Source organism: Mastigoproctus giganteus, chromosome 13 (genome assembly GCF_048544385.1).
Source record: "Mastigoproctus giganteus isolate SK-2022 chromosome 13, ASM4854438v1, whole genome shotgun sequence".
Taxonomy (NCBI): Eukaryota; Metazoa; Arthropoda; class Arachnida; order Uropygi; family Thelyphonidae; genus Mastigoproctus; species Mastigoproctus giganteus.
Genome location: NC_143587.1, coordinates 20,237,605 through 20,253,265, shown reverse-complemented (window position 1 = coordinate 20,253,265; position 15,661 = coordinate 20,237,605). Strand labels below are relative to the sequence as shown.

Here is a 15,661-nt window from a genome sequence, read left to right as displayed (position 1 = left end):
GGCAGAGGGGTCGGTTCGAAAAGTCAGAGACCGTCTCCTGAGGAAGACAGTGGAGCAAGTAGCTCTGTCCCTCCATATGGCTACCACAAGGGAAGGGCAAGACCATCCAGCTCAATCAACTGGAAGTGCATCCTGCGCAACTGAGCTAGTGACCACCCAGGAGGGAACAAAACACCAACGCATAAAGTGGAGCATCGAAATGAATACGTACATCATGGGAGCATACTACGAAATAACCAATCTAGAGACCGATATGATAATGTACAGGTCGAGACTACATACCAAGATGCTGGAACGATTTCCAGATACTCAGATCACCAAACAGCGAATGGCGGACCAGAGAAGGACCACCGTCGCTAAGGACTTGATAGCTCCTACAATCTTGGAAAAAATCAAGCAGGACGTGAGCGATCAACTACAAAAAATATAGACAACACAGAATCAGAGGAGGAAGAACAAGAGACTATGCCGTTAGAAAGAGAGTTCCCAGAGGAAAATAAATAACTGAATCTTCAATGAAAACCAAAGAGCCTACAAGGGTATCCGACAAGAAGGAAACGGACCACCCGAGTAGAAGACGATTGAGGAGTTCTGGGGAAACATATGGAGCAGGTAAATAAGACATGACAGACAAGCCCTTGGATAGAACTAGAACGGAAGAAAACCAAGGATATACAGAGATGAGAGAATGGAAGATTCAGGAGGAAGATGTACAACAGTCGATCAGAAAGTTCTACAACTGGCGAACCCCGGTAATAGATAACGTTCACAACTGCTGGTACAAGAAGCTCTCTTGCACACACAAGCACCTAGCAGTGCAGTTCATCCGAATGATAAGTCACCTAGAGACAATTCCAGAGTTTCTTACTCAAGGAATCACATATATGAAAGCTAAAGACGAAGATACAAGAAACCGGAAAAATATAGAATGATCACCTGTCTCCCAAAGACGGGAAAAATCATGACCAGCTGCATAACAAAAAAGATATCAGACCACTTGAAGAGCCAGAACATCACATCATGGCCGAACAGCAGAAAGCATATAAGCAGATGAGCATCGATGCAAGCAACAATTAACCATTGATGCCGCAGTTATAGAGCAAGCCTATAAGAAACGCTGCAACCTGTACAAAGCTTACATCGATTACTGCAAGGCCCTCGATTCCGTGCCTCATAGCTGGCTAATAGAGACGCTGAAGATCTACAAAGTCAATCCGACCGTGACAAACTACCTAGAAGCAGCCATGGCGAAATGGAGTACCAGCAAGGTCAAAAATATCACAACCAAACCGACCCCAATCAGGAGAGGATTCTTTCAGGGAGATATCCTGGGCTCACTGTAGTTCTGTCTAGCATTCAACTCGCTATCCACCATACTCAACAACAGACATGTGGATATAACCTCAAGGAAGGAAAAACCTGTACACTTTCTCCTACCTGTTGTACACGAATGACATCCAGCTCTACGAAGCAACCGAGATGCAACTCCAGCAACTATTCCGGATCAACAAAGAATCCGTCAGTGATATTATGATGGAACTAAGTCTAGACAAATGCAAGATCCACAGATTGCATCAGGGCAAATTAGTAGACCGAAACTACCAGGTACAGACTAGTAAAGAGATCGAAGCCATGACAGGGGCAGAAACCTACATATACCTGGGAATGATACAGACTCAGAAGTCAGAGCACAAGGAGATTAAGGCCTGCCTGATCGGAAAATACCAAGAGAGAGAGAGAGAGAGAGAGAGAGAGAGAGAGAGAGAGAGAGAGAGAGAGAGAGAGACTCAGGCGCCTGCTCCATGCAAAGCTGAACATAGCGGAACACATAAACACCTATGCAGTCCCAGTGCTAACATACTTCGGGATCACAGATTGGGCTAACACCGAGCTGGAGGATATCATGAGAAAGACAAGAACAATGATGATCAAGAACCGCCAGCACTACCCGAAGTCAGCCGTGAAGAGACTGACAATAGCTCGGAAAGGAGGAGGAAGGGGTCTGATAGATCTCATCGAGCAACAGATAACCTGAAGGATTACTTCCAGAAAAATATAGCAGCACTCCACCAAGCCATTAGGAAATAGACAAGTGGCATAGCCCACTCAACCTAAGCGAGGAGGCCTCTACAGTCCAGACGGAGAAAACGAAGCTAAAAAGATGGGCAACGAAAACACTCCAATGACCTCCATCAAGGCCAAATAGCTAAAATGGTTTCCATTGTATGGCTTACGAGCGGGAAGCTCCACCCGAGACTGAAGGATTCATGCTCACCATCCAAGACCAGTTAATCAACACCAGGAACTACAGAAAATACATCGCAAAGGCGTCTGGAGTGACAAATGACTCATGTCGACGATGATACTTGGCCTCGGAAATGATCAAACACATCACCGTAGGATGCAAGGTGATCGCCCAGACAGAGTACACTGAAAGCCACGACCAGGTAGGCAGGACAATGCATCAGAAGCTAGCGAGGAAATACCAGTTGAGCAAAAAAAGTGTACCGTATTACAAGTATGAACATCAGGCGGTACTAGGACTGCTCCTTAATAACGGACAAGACAATCCCGTACAACAGACTGAACATAACAGTTTCCCACAAGAAGGAAAAGGCTACCTATCTGATTGACACAGCGGTGCCCAACACTGGCAACCTCCAGGAAGTCCATGAACCTAAGACAGGAAATCAAAGGGATGTGGCATATACAACAAATAACGACCATCCCGGTTATCGTGTGAACCACCAGTATGCCGAGGTCTCTACATAAGAGCCTAGCACCATAAGTCTACCAAAGAATACCTAAAGGGATAGACAGAAGGTTTTTTAACCAACAGTAATAACAGCTGGACATAACAACCAGCCCTCATGGGTAGCACAGTTAATAGAAGATGGAAAAAGACCTGAGTTCGAGCCTCGTCGATGACGTGAGGAATTTTTATGGGCGTTTTTCACAACGTGGCTGAGTTAGTCGGTCTCAGGCGAGGTAGCATGGCTTTTTTTCGTCCCAGAAACTCAAGTATTTCGTCCAGCAAACAGTTGTTGTTATTATTAGGTTTTAGGATCATTAGCGAAGGACATATTGCTCCGTATATAATGCCATACGAACAACTATATGTTCTTATGGCATTATCGTGTGTTGCCATAAGAACAAATAGTTATTCTTATGGCAACACAAGATCTTATGAAGATTTTCTGTTTGCTGGAGGAAAAACCGGAGTTTTCCGGGCGAAAAAACATGCTACCTTCGCCTGAGACCGACTCACTCAGCAACGTTGTGAAAGAAGCCTACAAAAATTCTTCACGTCATCGACGGAACTCGAACCCAGGTGCTTTCACCAGGTATGGGACAGAACAGCAATTCTACCAACTGTGCTGCGCACGAGGGCCCACAAAACAGAAAAATCTACCATAGAACACATGCAATTTACAGAACAATATGGGTTAAAACCGTACACAAACAAAAAGAACATGACAATCACCCTGTGCACTTGGTACTAGTACCCGTCAAGGGCTAGAATCCCCCATCAGAGAAAAATAATAACACAAGTATAATAATAATAATTAAGTGAATTAAACTGATATAAATGAAATTCGTAATTGCAGTAAAAAATATCACCTGAACTGCACTTCCAAATAGAAGAAATAAATAATACTTTATCAAACCAACAACAATCTCATAAATCTAAATTCTTACCTCTATTAATTAAAAATTTCACTAATATCCAATCATGTTTCAAGATGTCTGATGCATTGCATAAACATTGATAAAAAACACTTTAATCCAACGTTCCCTTGGCAATAATGGAGTCATAAGGTACAATAAAAGTAACATCCAAGCTTGTTGAATGCTTCGAAGCACAGTGTGGCACTGAAGTATTCACCGAATAAAGGACGCTTGAGGATTGAGGAGCTCAGTCTTTCATCTATTATCACCAAGTACCTCTGAACTAATGATTTTTTGTGATGTTGTTCGTTAGTTCTCACAACCGGCCACTATAAATACACCACGTGCTGTCCATCACTTAGCTACTCTTCACGCACAAAAGAACACCCAACTACTATTTATAGGAAGGATATCTAATGAACTAGGAAGAAAAGGAAGATAGTAACGTACTTAACCACTTAAGTTTAACGATTGAAGCGGATGACCGATTATAAAAAGGGACTACAAACTTTAATCATGTACCAGAAATGAGGCAGTTCTTTTGTGAATTGTTAACTACCCCCTTAGTTCTCAATTGTGAGACAACTGATCCATAGATATGGTTAACTGATTATTCATTTATCGATTGTCTTTGGGAAAAAAAAGGATAATAAGACGTAACGCTTCACTGAGCAAATAGTACCATTATCTTATGATATTTTACTTTGGATTTCCCAGGAAAGAATGCATTTAAAAGGTAATAAGAATCAATGAACAATTACAAAGCCGTTTGCAAGCAGGATTTTCGTTTTAATTGGATAACTATATATTTAAGTATTAATTTCAATTGCGTTTTATCCAAGAAGATCGAGTGTTCAATCTCAATCTTGCAAGAAGTGCTGTTGCGCATTCCAAGAATTACTTCGAAACAAGAAGTAAGTGTATATTCATCATTTGATAGATCGTTTTCGAGAGACTGAAAATGTGCATGACAGAAAAAATACAGTCGCTCTGAACTAGTGTGGACAAAGACAGGAAAATTAAAGTTCACATTGCACTTGAGAATTCTGCAAATAAATCAAACAAAAAGTTCAATTATCATATGGCAATTAAAAAATTAGACTTGCGTGCATACTGCATCCCAGTGGTCCATAAAGTGAAAGAATATGGGAAAAAAGGTGCAGGGATGAGATACTGGTATCATTTGTTTGGTTATGTAAACAGGAAAAATATCTACACTGGGTGGACAGAATTCTTGGGATACTTACCTAGTAACGGGTAGGACCACCTTTCGCCCGGATAAGGGCAGTCACACGGCTAGGCATTGAGTCCACTAGTTCACGAAAGCGTTCCACGGGTATTTCCATCCATGCTTGCTGCGCGCTGTCCATAATTCCGTCGCATTCCTGGGTGGAGGATCCAAAGCTCGAACGAACAATTCCAAAGATGCTCCACAGGGTTCATGTCCGGTGAACGGGGAGACCATTCCATGATGGTAAAATCAGCGGAATGCTCTTCGAACCATGTTCTAGTCACTACGGCTTTGTGGGGAGGCACGTGGTCCTGCTGGAAAAGTACATTGCCCTGTGGGTGCCCGATGACCATGAAGGGATGCAGATGGTCTGCAACGATGGGCACATAACTTGGACCGTTCAGAAATGCGTCGACACATACCAGAGATCCCAACGTGTGCCAGTTGAACGCGCCCTAGACCATTACGGACCGTCCACCTGCCTGAACAGTTCCTTGTTGACATGACGGCTGCAGAGCTTCGTGTGGTTTCTGCCAGATACGCACTCTCCCGTTCGCTCGAAATAACTGGAAATGGGACTCAGCGGACCAGGAGACCCGTCTCCAATCATTCAACGTCCAGTGCCGAAGTTCTTTCGCCCAGTTGAGACGTACAGTCTCGTGTCGTGATTTTAGCAATGGGAATCTGGTGGGTCGGCGGTCCCATAACCTATTGCGGCGCTAATGATCGTCTGATGGTCATGGCAAAGCCGTTTCTGGCACCTCCTTCTTTGAAATTGGCGGTGATTTGTGCCACTGTCGCACTTCGGTTGGCTATAACGTGAGACAAATGTCGGCGGCCAGGTTCATCCGTCACCGTTCTCCGCCCACAACGCTGTCCACGATGGGGGCGGAGAAACCACCATCATCTCTCTTTCAAAGTCGGTTAACTAACGACGTTTATCCATACCGACATCGAATTACCGTCTACGTGAATGCAGTGTACCTATATACCTGCCAAGCGGTGGGTTCGTCTACTAGCGAGAGGGGTGACAGCTTTGCGTTGCCCAGGAACCAAGCATCCCATAAATTTTGTCTTCTCAGTCTACATCTGGACCTCTGTGAATTTTCCACCCGTTTTTGAAAAACCTTTGAATACATTTAAAATTGGTTCGCTATGCCACGAAAACGTATTCTTGAAACTTTTTTTTTTCAACGAATAATTAATGCTGAATGATACCATGAGATTGTTTTACAATTTATTTGATTCTCCGGATGAAGTTGAAAGTTCCAATGAGATGGTACCACCTACCAAACGGCCAAGTGAATCTGTTGGAAGAATTTTTTTGTTAGCACATTTCGAATAATCCAGTAGTGTTACGTCGATATATAGAGGACACTATCCACATGCCCATGACTTATATACCTTGTGATTCATCAGCGAGTACCATCCAATATGATAAAAGGGACAGTATTAGTATTAGTTCTGGTATTGTTATTAGCTGTGTAGTGCCAGGAGGCCATCGATTTTTACTGCACCAGCCAAACATAAAATAATATTATAATAAATAATAAAAGAAAATAATAAAAATAAATAATAAGGAAATATTTTAAAAAATACAAAATAAACATAAAAAATAAAATAAAATATAAAAAAAAGTAGATAGAAAATTAGCTTAACTTTGTGCTTCCCTCAAGTAGGAACAATCATGTAGATCTTTGAATTCTCTAAGCTATTAGCCGCGGAGGTAACGGATTCCGGTAATCAACACCTCGATTTCTAAAATTAAGCTTTCTGCAATCCAGTCTAATTCTCCCCCCCCCGTAATTTGAATTTATGGTCCCTAGTTCTGGGATCATTTATAACAGTGAAAATCTCGCCTTCATTCATTTTAATCTCTCCTCTCAAAGCTTTATAGATCTCAATCAGTCCCCTCTAAGATGCGTAGTTGCCAACTTCGGTAATCCACATGAACGAAGTCTTTCCTGATACGGTGGTCCTTCTGTAGATCTCTCTAAGCGGGTATTCATTGGACCCTTTTCAAGAAGCTGTCTTTTTTTTTTTTTTTTTTTTTTTTTTTTTAGGTGAGATCTCCATAATTGGACAGTATTCCAAGTGTGGTGTTACTATTGCCTCATACAGTAGGATTATTGATAGGACACCATGGCTTGCCTGGCAACCTTATCATGGTTCCCAAATCGCTTTCTGCTTCTATTATTTTTATTTCAGCCCACCAAGTTTATAAGTTGGGGTTGCTATTCTTTAAGTGTAACAATTTGCCTTTTGCTCTGTTAAAACATAGCTGCCAAGTTTCTGAAAATCCTTTAAGTCTGTCAAAGTCATCTTGAAGGACCGCTGCTTGGCACCGATGATTAACCGCTCTCTCCATCTTTATAAAAGCAAAAAGCTAAGCAGCAGCCATTATTTGTCAACTTCAGGATGGAAGCCGCCTCAACAATTCATGTTGAGGGAAAGGGACCATAATCTGTCACGCTGGTCCAATGAAGGTTGGCAGAGTGACCGTATTTAGCAGTCAGGGGCTTGAACCCCAGTCTACTCAAAGAGCGTGTGCTACTGCACTCCCGCTCCTGACTACTCGGCTGCGGAGGCCTTGCATCTTTATATCATTTGCAAACTTTGGAATTACGCCCAGTATACCCGCGTCGATGTCGTTTATATAAATCAGAAACAACAGTAGTCCACGAACCTATCCTTGGGGATCCCACTTTTGACGTTACACCATTCTGAAGGATATCAATTAATCATTACCCTCTGCCTGCTGTCCTGCAACCACTCTGCGATCCATCTTAGAATCTTGCTCTTGATCCTAACATATTCCGGAAAGCTTATTCAATAATCTCTCATGAGGAACTAATTCAAATTCTTTGCTAAGACCAAAAAAATAGGTCAGAATTTAAATAAATAAATAAAGTTTCTGTTTATACCTCGGGAAGACAACATAAGGTGAGAGGAGTTCACAAGATAGAGAGAATACAAGAGCATTATACCGTATTTAGCAATCACATGAGCTTGACCCATGGTCACTCAACGCAAGTGTACTTTTTTGCACCCTCGCACCTGACCACTCGGCTACGGAGGTGTTTTATTCCCTACATCCAGTTCATGGGTAACTGTGTCAAAATAGCTAACCAGACGCGAAATAATTAGAGAGATAATCTTTATTGCCCTTCACGGCCATAAAGCCAGGGGTTTACTGGCTTTATGGCCGTAACTGGCTAAATAATAACCAATAATTATTTATAACCAATTAATTAATTAATAGCCATAAAGAAAACATCTCATTTAGAGACAGCTAACGAGGTTAGTTAAACAAGATTTTCCCCTAGATGTAAATTAAACGTTTATACGATAAATCGTATTAATGAATTACATAAATGCATTTTCCATTTCCTTCAGCTTATAATCTTATACCCCAGACTCGCCACGGTTGAATGAAGGGTTTCAGCTAGCCAATTATGAGTTTGACCTAGTCGGTAAGCGGAGGTGTAGAGGTTTCTGCCGTCATTCCCCACCAAACAGGAAAGTCTACCTTGAACATAAGGAACCATTGACCTGCACAAGCTAGATTCTTGAACCTAAAGCAATATGCAAGGTTACCTTGGTAAATACAGAATACCATCACCATTCTTGTTACGCAATGTTTCCTTCCACGTTTACTGTTTTCTTTTTTTCCCCCTGAAGATTATGAGCTTGATAATGAACAGAAGACAGTTCCAGTTCAATGTCTTTCACCGGGTTTTGCATTTATATCCAGAATCGAACTAGAGCGACGATACGACAAAAATCTCGGGGAGTGGTAGGATAACTCTCAGTTATTTATATCATGTCTTTATAATGTCTATCCTTGAGATGAATAACTATAACTAGATCGATCCTCCCTCTATCCCATCACCAAGTAATTAAGAGTCTCATACAAAATCTTAAATGGATGAGACATGTTTTTTGGAAGGAAAATCTATTAATTTGAATTATTTACCCTGATTCTTGGCTGACGTCTCTTGACACATGAGACACACTAAAGAGAGATTTAAGGACTCCTCCTGTCTCTCAGAGTTTGAACACTGACATCGCCAAACGAATGATTATAATAGCGTGTTCCAGCGTTCTTTTGAGTAGTAGAACACTTTGTGGATAATAAATTGGGACGGAAACTACTGGGCCCCAATTTGGTTGTTCCACATTGGCTGAATATGAAGTCTAATAATAAAGTAGTCCAACTAATTATGTAAAAAAAAAAATCCTCTTATTTCTCCAAAAGATTCAGTCTTTTTTGACAAAAGTTAAGATGGATGTTTGATAAAATGTTTGTTGCGGAGGAACAAATTCGTAATGGAAATTTCCTTTGATACTGAATATGAAGATCAACATGATTTTGACCTTCGATTTTGAAGCTGCTTCGATTCAGGTTTGAAAGGATATGAGGTTTTACCTTTAAATCATTTATTCAAGAAATATTTTATTACTAAAATTTTCTTTGTTTTAATCTTCCCTTCCTTCATGAAATCTTTTAACCCATACAAACCTGTGCTTTACACATTGTTCCGCTCCCATAGACTTGTAGCATTTATAAATGTTTCTGACATTTTTTCAAATTTAATAAAATTAGAAAAATCTGCCGTAAAATTTTGCAGAGGAATAAAATACTGCCTCAATAAAATACACTATCGAATCAAAACATTACGACCACCCCAATGTTTTAGCAATCGTTCGTTCCTCCCTTCATAAAACGTGTAGCTGTGAGAACCGGTAAATGTGATACCGCAGGTTCGTGATGTGGGGTCTATACAAAGTACTTGATCGACACGGGCAAGGGACGTGATCTGACAGACTACAAAAAAGGGATGATTGTCAAGTACCAGTGAAGGGTTGCCACCCTTCATCTGGTACCTGACAGTACGGAAACTACCAATCTTGTAGATTGTTCGCGAAGTGCTGAAGTTAAACGTGTTCCAAGAATAAATGGACAGTGAACGAGCAGCAGTCGCCGAGCCAATGGAAAACGGCAGAATGACCAGCGGTGTTTCCAAGACCACGATTCAACGAACCCTCCTCCGTATGGGCCGCGGAGTAGGTGCTCACCATTTACAACTATAAAAAATTGCCTTTTCGATTAATCACGTTTCTTACCATACCATGTGGACGGCAGATAGAGGGTACGGTGGCAAACTGCTGAGAGGAATCACTCCGATATCCTGGTCTATCAGAAACACACAGATGGCAGCAGTGTTTTGGTATGGGAGATGTTTTCGTGGGAATTTCTTAAAGAGTCCTCATACTTCTAGACCACACTCTGAATACAACATATTTCCTGCAACGTTCAGAGGCTTTGTAGAGTCCATGCCTCGCTCTGTGGCGTGGACTCTACATTAGCGTTAAGAGGAAGCCATAACCTCTCTGGTAGGTGAACATAATGTTTTGATTGGACATAGTGTATAGTGCTAATTTTAATGCGACTATGGGGTTCCCCCAACTCCTCTTCGGGCAATGTGATGAATACAAAACTCTGTGAAGGCCAAATTTATGTAGGTTAATAAGTGTTCGGTATTAGTGTGGGCTTGTGATGTTCATCTCGTCTCTTAGTCTAGGGGGCCTAGGTTTCACCCAAAACCTCTAGTTTACCTTCCAACGCCACGAGGAGGCGGGCCAGGCTGTAGGGAGTGTAAAGCACTAGCGGGGAAAACCCTGTGGTAGCCAAAGGTACAGACAGGGAAAACTCAGTTAAAAAAATAATTAAAGGCTGAAGGTCATGCTGGGAAGATAGGAAGTGGGAGGGGATTAAAGTGGTAGAAAGAAAGAAGGGGGAAGTAGTAAGGGCGCCCGCCTGGTTGAAAGGGGAGACAGAAGGGGTCCCCCAGGCCAGAATGCCTATCCTGCCCTGGGAGTGGGAGTTGACAGATAGCAGGGGTTACCCACCATGAGAAGGGGGGCACCCAGGTTGGGGGAGTGAGAGAACAACCAACCCAGGTGATAGGAACGAAAGATCATAGGGATCCTTATGTTGGAACGCCTGTGTGGTGCTCTGTCCCACCCTGGTCAGAGTTTAATCCTTCTGACCAGTGTCAGCATCCCACATCACGCGGGCTGAGTAGCAACAGCATGGTGTCTGCTACTCAGGCAGGGGACCATAATGAGCAATCTGCACATCATCCTATCCGGGGGGGGGGGGAGACAAAGAATATACTTCACTCATAATCTACATTTAAGCTCAGCTTCCATTCTATATTTTATACTTTTGTCTTACATTTGTAGTCAACTGGTCATGAGATATGATCCGTTATTATGATCCAGAAACACCTCACAAAACGATTCACGCTTGTAGCATTTAACTTCGAGCCACAGACAGGTCGGAACTTGCAACAATGTCAGCATATTCTTGGACATGCACCCTTCTGCCATCTATTCGCAGTTCCCCGAAACTAATGGTTGTACGATGGCACTGCCATTCCGTGAATTAAATTATCAGCTTGTGTAAAATATTCTAAATGCAATTCTTGATTATTTTTATTATTACTGGTCATAAATCAATTGAATAGGCGTCTCGTGGGCCTGGGTGGTTTTGGGTCCGGTCCACTGACAGGTTCAAACGTGCTTTGAAACAGCGCTATTCAAAACCAAAATAATCTGCAACTTGAAAGACTGATAACAAGAAGACATGCCTACTTCTATGTATTCTGCAGCTTCCAGAAAGCAATTCCAGTTATCGTTTGAATTATGCTACGCTTTCATTAAATCCAGCATTCATCCGGGGGCGGTTTTATAAATTTGCGTACTATAGACTAAATATCCATGAACGGACCCTACAGAAAAGTAATCTCAAATCGTGAATAAGAATAAGTATCGGTAAGGAAGGAAGGATTTATTGCATATACTCTAATTTGTTTTCAGAATACTAGCAATATCAGAACATTTTATAAAAAATAAAGTGGTTTTAATACAATTTTTCACTTATTACTTTATTCTAATTCGTCCTACAAAATGAATGGCTATACAGAAATAACAGAATGAAGACCAATGTTATTGGCAACTTTCCCCCCAGAAAACTACTTAGCTTTGGACAACGTTCAACACGGCACAGCTTTTCAACAAAGATTCTTTGTAAAACAGTCATCTGGGTCATGGTTTGTCATGCACTGATATCCAAGACTTCCAATCGAAATTTTAACACCAGAGTCAAGTTTCTTGTAGTCACAAATGGAATTTGACCTTCATGGTCTAGGCCAGCCATCTTCCCTAATTTTAAGTAGGAAGTAGACCACGGCGTTTGTGTTTTGAGGACAATAAAAATAAGAACAAGTGTAATTGTCTAGAAGGTGAAATTAAATAAAAACTAATGACAAGTGGATAACAACACAAAGAGGTTCGCTGTCCTTAATAAGCTGTAGACAGTAAATGTTGGTTAGGAAACGTATCTAAATATATCTCAGAACCAAATTCACGGGAAAACGAGTGTTGCCAACCTTCGATACTTCTTAGGAAATCTGCACTTGGAGATTTTATAATTTCTTGTATGGATCCTACTCGGAAGCGAATTTTCTCATTTAAAGCTAATGATTCTTTTCTGAATGAGGAACCTTTGACTACTCAAATGCAAAATATACGTCGACATTTTGACTGCTCAAAATCAATATTTCATCAATAAAATTTATAAGGAACTTGTTACGTCTGTACATTTATGACAATACACTGCTCGACAAAATTAATAGAACAAAGTGTTTTTCATTAATATTTTATTATGAACAGTATCGTCGAAGGCGAATATTTGATATAATAGGCATCCTGGCATGAAAATTCCGAGTATCCAATAGAAATCAATCTACCACGTTACAGAGCCGCACATTATGCAAATTTTTAATGCCTATAAAAGTACAGGTTGCGACCACATCACTTCATTGGCGTTTTTTGGCTTGCTCAGTGGGATAGCCACATTTCCAGTACTCAGGATGGCAAGTGATTGCAGTTTAGATGATTCTTTGAGATGACGGGTCAAGGGAGTATTTGGTCCCTAGGCAAATATTTTCAGGGGACCCTACGTCCTACTTTAACAGTAAAAAAATAGGGTATAGGGGCCCTCGGAAAACAGATTCTAGACATTATTTCATCTGGAGACAACGAAGAATGAGGTACCATCCTCCAACATCATAGAATGGGACAATTACAGAGGCGATATTCTCGTGTGGGGTGGAATAATGATCAACGGCCGCACCCCTCTTCATGTTTTTGACAAGGGTACCGTAACTGCGAAGAGATCCTGGAACCCTATGACGATTTTTGAGAGATACGATTGGCCCAGATGAAAATAAAATCAATATTGATTTTCTTTTCATGCACGACAACGCCAATGCACAGAGTTTAAGTGGTGGAAGAATATCTTGAAACTGATGATGTCGAACGACTGCCGTGGCCACACGATCACTAGACTTAAATCCGATCGAACTTGTGTGGGACGCTGACAGAGAATTCCTCGGTCACTTGGTGAGCTATGATCTGCGCTGATAGAAGAATGGGATTTATTGCCACAGAATCTTATAGATATTCTAATATCGAGCATGGTTCACCGCTGTCAGGCCTGTTTAGTCATTGGAGTGGATCATACGCCGTACTGATGTCATGTGACCATATTTTCGATAATCTTGTATCGACTTCTGTAATGTGACCGCTTTGGTAATTCTTATACAACCCCTATCATCATCACACCACATTTTGTACCGCTTCATTGCAAGCTGCACGAGTTACCACACGTTTGCTACGTCTTCTGTTAATTTTTTTTTACTTAGAATTTTTTGATAACTTTCACAATTTCAATAAACATTTGTTAAAGAGATTTAAAAATTGATGCTCTCCATTTTAATCTATTGTTATTATTATTATTTCTCCCTGATTTTGGGGCTGTACCCCGTGACTGGTATGCTACCAAGTACACAGGGTGGTTGTTGTTATGTCTGGTGTCTGGTTGGTCGAGGAACTTTCTGACTATCCTACATGTGCTCAGGATGCGACTTTCTGGAGTTCCTTGTAGGTGTGCTCTGGGAGACCTTGCTGATAGGCAGGGTCTTTGACATCATACCGGTGGTTGACACGATGATCGGAATGGTCGTTACTTGTTGCATATGCCACATCTCTTTGATCTCCAGTTTTAGGTTCGTATACTTCCTGATTTTCTCCTCATGGGTTTTCTGGGGGTTGCCAGTGTTTGTCACCGCTATGTTAATCAGATAGGTAGCCTTTTCGTTCTTATCGACACATTTTATGTCTGGTCTGTTGTGTGAGATTGTCTTGTCCGTTATTATGGCACGGTCCCAGTACAGCTTGTGGGTTGGGGTCTCTGGTGCTGCCTGGGGTTCGTACTTGTAATAGGGGACAATTTCTTTGATCAACTGGTATTTCCTTGATAGCTTCTAATGTATTATCCTGGCTACCTGGTCGTGTTTACGAGTGTACTCAGTCTGGGTGATCACCTTGCATCCGCGGTGATCTGTTGGATCGTTTCCAGGTAGCATCGTCATGTGCCATCTGACAATCCGGGTTCCATGGCGATGTACTTTATATAGTTTATTATTATTATTTATTATTGTTATTATTATATTTTAGTTAATTTTGACCAGTTTAAGGCGATCATTTTCAAGTACGTCATATTTGTTGCATGAATTGCAATATTATGCTTCTTCCAGCTTAGGATACTGTCTGTAGGTTGAAGTAAAAAAAAAAAAAAAAGTAATGTGAGCTGCTAAAGGCATATAATATATTTTCTTTCCCTTTTTTTTTTTTTTTGCTTGTACCGTTTTTTTTTTTTTTTTTTTCACTTTTGAAAGTTGGAAACCCTATTTTAATTACAATATAATAATAATAATAATAATAATAATAATAAATAAAGAAAAAAAATGAAGTAGTTCATTTAAAATATCAACATGAATTTCGGCAACAATTTCTCCTCATACAGTGGCGGACAAAAAAAACTGCATCACCTTAAAAAAAGTAACATTTGTAGGGAAACGTATAAGATATTGTTTGATTACAGTCATTTTGTTTGTCGCAAAGCAAAGATATTGCGTCAGATAACGCTTCTATTGAATCAGACAGTAATTGCAAGGTATTGCATCAGTCGTTTCTATAAATACGGCGTTGGCAGGGTATACAGGCTCATTAGTATCCTGGTTAGCGGAGGTGTAAGCAACATAAAGCGTAGAAAGCCCTTCCTGGGACATTCTCTATCCCAGGAAGGGCTTTCTACGCGTGTTATCGCTGATAAAATAGGCTGCCACCAGTCAACAGTATCCCGGGTGCTGAAATTAAAGCGTGAAACCGGGGATGTAAAGAGAAGACCTGGATCAGGCCGTAAGAGAGTGACTACGCCTTCCCAAGATCGATATTTGAAACGGCATGCCTTCGTAATCGCCATGCTAGTGCTCCTGATCTAAAACTGGACTTTGAGATGGCCTCTGGTGTAGAAATAAGTGCATGAACTATCCAAAGACGGCTTTCGGAATGTGGTGTGCATGCCTATCGGCCCAAGAAGCCTTTGTTGACCCAACAAATGAGGAAGAAGCGACTTGCTTGTGCTAAACGCATGTTTCACGGACAAAAGAGCAATGGGATACCGTCATCTTTTCTGACGAATCGAAATTCAACCTGCATGGCTCGGATGGGAAGCGATATGTCAGAAGACGAAAATCGGAGGCATACTATCCTGACTGCATAACACCGACTGTAAAGTTCCCCTCCGGTCAGATGGTCTGGGGATGCATAACAAGCAAAGGGATGGGT

General features: G+C 41.2%; 1 protein-coding gene across 1 annotated transcript in view; it reads right to left on the bottom strand.

The window, feature by feature from the left end:
- The window catches only part of LOC150075838 (protein Obscurin-like), a 598,361-nt gene that overhangs the window by 536,204 nt on the left and 46,496 nt on the right, over positions 1 to 15,661 (bottom strand). The gene's annotated exons all lie outside the window — the stretch shown is intronic.